The sequence below is a fragment of the Nanorana parkeri genome, unplaced genomic scaffold (assembly GCF_000935625.1).
Source record: "Nanorana parkeri isolate BGI_ZX_2015 unplaced genomic scaffold, ASM93562v1 scaffold881, whole genome shotgun sequence".
NCBI lineage: Eukaryota > Metazoa > Chordata > Amphibia > Anura > Dicroglossidae > Nanorana > Nanorana parkeri.
The window spans coordinates 534,349-540,348 of record NW_017307149.1 but is presented as its reverse complement, the minus strand read 5'-3'; positions in this window follow the sequence as shown (position 1 = coordinate 540,348).

Below are 6,000 nucleotides of genomic sequence, written 5' to 3'. Positions count from 1 at the left end.
TTTGTCACCGGGACCAGGGATCCCTAGGCCTTCACAGTAGATGCCTTTGTGACTCCGTCTGATCTACACCATCTCTCCTCTGAAACTCTTGCCTTACTTCCTTTGCATAATCGAGACAAGGACATTCTGGTGATCCTCATCGGAATGCCCTCTGAAGGTAGTCAAACTCCTTGTAGACTCTTGTAGATACATCCGGACCTCCTGTCCCAACTACCAGTATCCCACTATGCTTCTTGAAAGCCTTTATGTAGGGAGTCGCTCATTTTGTCCCCATATAACCACTCTGGGATCTGCATGGGAACTCCACTTAGTCCTGTCAGTGCTTTCCAGTATCAGGCTACAGTATTCCAAGTCTGTAAGGCTGCCACCTAGTCCTCTGTTCACACATTTGCCAAGTTTTAGCAGGAGGACAATGATGTTTCTGTGGATGCTAGTTTCCGCTGCAAGGTTTTTCAGACGGCCCTCTGACTTGATGGTCAGGTGGGCCCCTTCTGTTACAGTTCCATGTTGGGGTTTTTTATTGTTTTCACGGTGTCAGACGTACCAGGGAGCTAGTAGCGAGGTAAGGAACCCACTGGCAGTAAGCAGCTGATAGCTCCAGAAACAAAGTACAAGTGTAGGGATAATCCAAGAGGGTTGTCGAAGTCCAGTCCGGGTCGAGGCAGGCAGCAAAGTTTCAAAGGCGAAAGACAGTCCAAGGTTCAGCAATCGGGAAGTACAGCGAAGGGGCAACAGGCAACAAGAGGATCAACAGGGAGGCTAGGTGGAATAACTCAGCAACAAGCCAGAGCTCAGGCCAGGTTTTTATAGCCAGGGGAGCTAAGACCACCCCCCCGGTCACCAAGGCAACCAGTTGGCCTCCCTCCCCGGGAACCAATGTGAGGCGAGAGAGATGGAAGGTGTGCACTGGGAACCTCCCCCAGCAAGGCTCACACCTGATAGCGCAGGAGCGCTGCACGCATCTCGCACATCCGCAACCCGGGCACCAGGAGTTCTACCAAGCTGAAGGGGAACCCGTGTCCTGCGCCGTGCCCGTGGTCCCCGAGCAGAGGTAACGCCCCCTGCTTCCTGACACACGGGCCTGTTAGCTGTTTACTGTGTTGGCCACCCCTCTGTTTGACTAATTTGACATCCCATTCATTCAATAATTAACTCCCTGTGTCCTGTGATGTACAATCAAATAAAAAAATATATATATTTTCGTCTTACCTGTAAAATCCATTACCTGTATATCACCGGGCCCTCCAATCTGTTTTTCTGTGATCCATTCTTGTACTGCTTGGCAGGCTGTGAGGAAGGTTGTGAGAGGGATTATAACCCCATCTGTTCAAGAATAGACTTTCTATGTCCTGTGATGTACTCTAAGAAACAGATTTTATAGGTATGACAATAATCCTGTTTCTGTCATCATTATTCAGGAACTTTGACCACTGTATCCTCCTGACTCATTTTCACTGTGGTGGTCGACTGCATGTTCCTGGTAATACATATTCCACCTATCACGTGCATGGCTGAGCTGAGCTAGCTGGACCATTGGGAGCAAAATCATTGAGCTTAAACTGAGACCTGAACTCAAAAAGTGAAGATTTGTCATCATATAGGAAACATACAGAATGTTTATTGTGCACACCCTGACATTTGGCTGTGCCTTCAGCCTCATAGCATTATATCTGCAGTGTGCGATCATGCAAGACTGCTTCATCTGCAAGCCTCACCGGATTTGGAGTGGGACATGGTGATGCCACTTCTGTGCTACCCAATGTTTTTCCTGAGCTGAAGAGAAAGCTGTGCCAAAAGACGTACAGTACAAGGATCTCCCTGCTTCTGCTCCCTGAACCCTCCCGCCAAACCAGAGAAGCACCCATCCCCATGAGAAGGCTTCAGAGCCGGAAAGCTCCCCTAAAGGAACCTCCCAACTCCTACCTTCACTCCAGAGAGTACCATCCCCCCGACAGGATGGTTCCCCTCCGGAAACTGATAAGAAAAGATACTACACTTGATCTTAGCCAAAAGGCCGAGAAGCAACAGAAGGCCGAGAAGGCTCCTGTATGACAGTCTAACCAAGCCCCAAATCCAGCGCTGATAGCTGCGCCCCTGCTGAATATTTTTCATACCACTGTAACACAAGCGGGCACATCCTTCATGAGAGTGGCAACTCTGCTCTCAGTTCAGGAACAGTGCAGCATTATTGCCACCCGATCACAGGAAGCTGCATTTGGTGAGGATTAATTTATCCACATTACAAGCAGCCAGAGAGGTCAGCGATGGCTTGTTTTGAAAGCCCTTTTACCGATCATTAGGAATATGTAAATCAATTTATAGTCAGGACAGATGCACTTTAATTTATTATTCTAAGATAGTCTAATGTTAACCTAGAGTGAAGCATTCCTGCTAGCATCACTTCATAATTGGTTGCATGAAAACATAGTTGTGACAGCAGCTTACCAATCCACTTCTCCACTTTCACCAAGTGCAGATTAAATTCCATGAAATTCATGCAGCGTTGATCTCTCAGAAACCTCCTCTCCTGAACCACAGTCTACAGGCTAATAAAATAATATTTAGGGAGCTGTATAAAGCACATCATAAACGTAATATACAGCAGAAGTGCCAGATCCAAGAACAATTTTCTTCTTCCCAAGTACACGTTTTTGGCAGTTGAAATGATTACTGTTTTATGTGAAAAAGATGAGCAGTAAGTCTCGGCTGTTCTGTGGATGTTTTATCATCCCACAGTATCACTTCTGAACTATTGTGGAGACAGCAGTTTAACATCCAGTATAATAATACAAGTTAAAGGGGTTGTCAATCTTTAGACTTTATTACATTAGCTCACAAGCAATCCATCCTTCACTGTAAACATTGATTTATCATTGAGACTATAGCTCTATTATATCAGAGCGTAAACAATAGAAATTGTCCCATTCTGTTGAACTTCAGGCAAGGATCAAAGGCTAAGGATATTCGTTTTTTGCCACCTGAAGAATTTCGTTCCAGGGGTGGGGGTGTTGTCATGGAATGGTCACCAGGGGATGGTGTGTGTGGTTGATTTGTCATTCGAAGTGGGGGTGGTGGCTGGTAGACTGTGCGCTCAGCGTCTCTGGCGTCTCGCCTAGCTCACTGACGTCACTGGTTGCCAGAAGCTTGGCGGGACACAATCCAGAGCGTCCCCGCGCAGCTCCTGGCAACCGGTGAAGTCAGTGAGCTTGGCGGGAAGCCGCACTGCACAGAGCATCACAAGTTGCTAAGAGCTGTTAGCAAACTGGAACGCTGTGGCTGCCCCACTCCACCACCCGACCGCTCCCAAATGAGATGCTGCCTGAACATAGGGAGGGCCCTGCATAGGTACAAACGTATTTAAAAATGTTGTCACAAAAAGGCCCCATTAACACAGGCTTTTATGGGCCCACAGCGAATTCCTGTGACAGGAGTCTGCAAATTCTTGCCGCTGGAATCACAGGGGGTTCTGGACAGCTGATCAGACTGTTCAAACCAATGACAGACTGATAGAAGTAGCAGTAGTCCATGGCTATTCGCATGCATCTGCACATCCAGCTATTACCTGTGGCTAGGGACAGATGACACAGATTGTGTCTAGGGCCGGTCATGTGTCCCTAGCAGCAGGTAACCGCTGTGACCCAGTGAGGTGTTCCCTGGCATTCTTCCTGCAGTGGACCACAAATAACTCAGATGATATTAAATTGAATGGACCTTAGGACAGCTCTAGTATTTGCTGTATGCAATTTGTAGTTCACACTTTGGTTTAATTTGGTGGCTAGAGAGCTAAAGCCTTTACCAGAAGGTATTTGAAATGCTTGTATTTTTTTTTGTTCTTGTGTGGCCCAGAAACGTTAACTGATTAGTTTTTTTGCCACTTTCACTCAGACACATTTCAGTGATGGGGTTAAACATAAACAAGGTCAGTATGGTTTGCAGGATGTTGTGTGTCAGCTTGCCCTTTTGCTCCCTGTGCAATATAAGAATGCTGAAATCTTTTGGGCACTTCTGTTGGTATCATTTACACACTTATGGTCACTAATAGCCTCATGTTGGTTTGCCTGTGGGTCAGGCGCCAGGTGGGACTTAAGTTCTGCAGCCAGGTCTCCTTCAGCAGTCAAACAAATGTGAGATTTCAGTCATGCTAGCTAGTGATTTAACTCCTTGTTGACAGTTTCTTCATTCACAATACATGGATTTCAACTGAAAACATACTTCAAACAATGCTGAATGTCTCACAAGTAAATCAACATAAACTTCACTTATCGCCAGTCTAATGTAGCCATGAATTATAAATAAGTGACCAAAGGATAAACTAAAATATTTTACAATGTCTTTAATATGTGTCTGGAGTGCATATGTGCTTGAACAGTCCTGCAACCCGGTTAAAACCAGGGAACAGATTTCATGTATTCTTGCAAAAGTAAAAATATCAGCAAACAGCTATATTGGTGCACAGTACTTTGTTAAAGGAAAGCAAAAATGTAAAAGTTTGCACTTACAAAAGATTAAGTACCACTTGCATGCCATCTCTCCAAATGGAGATGATTGGCCGAATAATAATGACCCCACTGGTGGCTATATGTAGGGGTCTCTGTGTGTCACATGCTGACTTCTGGAGCTTTACAATGTATTTTGGAGGCACGCTTGCTCTGTCAAGTGTTTGATGATCATTTCATTTGAGGTATTTGTCAGCGTGGCTCAGGGCAAAAAACAAAAACAAAAAAGCTATGCAATATGCATACACACAACACACACATACAGAAACAAACATAAATGTTTGTGGACTCAATTGAAAAAACAGGTGGCAGCCATGTCATGTTGTCTTTTGTTAAACTACTGAATCCCTCCCAACCTCCTGATCTCCACAATATTGTGACTAACTGTTTGGCAGTCCATGTTAAGAATTCGTATAGATTTGACAAAACTCTTTCAATTGTATATTTAATAGACCAAAAAGGAGCAAATAGGAAGAAGTTCATTGTTAGGGTTTACATACACTTTGTAAATGCCATAGACATATGATTGTCACCTCATCTGTCTAGCTGAACTCTCTGTGACTCTTTTAGGCAAAGCTAAGCATTTTCCACAGGTGAAGAATTGATTCTCTAAGTTATGTTTTTGTGGCTGGTTAGAATAGCTTTGCAGTGGAGATCGTCCTACTCTCACCCTCCCCTGCTTATAGACATAGACACCCCTGCAATGGTCATTCAAGCTTGTATATTTATAGAGGACTGCTGTGGAGGTCATAGATGGTACATGCATATCCAAGTGTCATCTAATGTCTGTGTGTACCTTGATTAAACCTGTGTTTTGCCTATCCTGAGCAAAGCAACACATTTTTTGTTAATCATGCCCTACAGCACATAGCTTCCCTTTTGGTTTGCCACAAAGCATTTCACTTTAAAGGGAAGCTACATTTTTCACAAAAAAAAAAATAAGTTTCTTTTTGTTCTGCTGGATCCTGGCTTTTACATAAAAGAAATCGGGGTGGCTGTAGAGAAGCCCAAGCACTTTTTATGTGGCTGATGGGGTGCCACAACCCTCCTTCCCCTCCCCTGCTGGACCCCTTTGCTCCATGGTGTCTGGGCTCTCCCGCTCCTTCTTCTGTTCCCCAATGTCTTCTCCAGTTCTGTGCTTGATCAGTTGTAGCAAAAGGCTCAGGAGATACCTTCATAAGGAGTACCTGTCACCTGCCCAATGCTATCACATAGGGGACTTGTTAGCTTCCTTGTGAGGAATGTAGTCCATCACGGGAGCAAGCTTGGAGTGGTGTAGGTTGTAATGTAGTCACCGCTCCAAGCTCACTCCTGTTATGGACTACAATCCGAATACAAATCAGTAAGCTAAACATGAGATTGTATCACAGGGGTGAGCTTGGAGCAGTGACTACATTACAACACACACAGGGCCCATGGGGAACACAAGTAGCCCCCCCTCCAGAAGGAATGACAGTGTCAGCACCAATTCAGAGATGATTTGAGGCTCTACAGCCGAGTGATA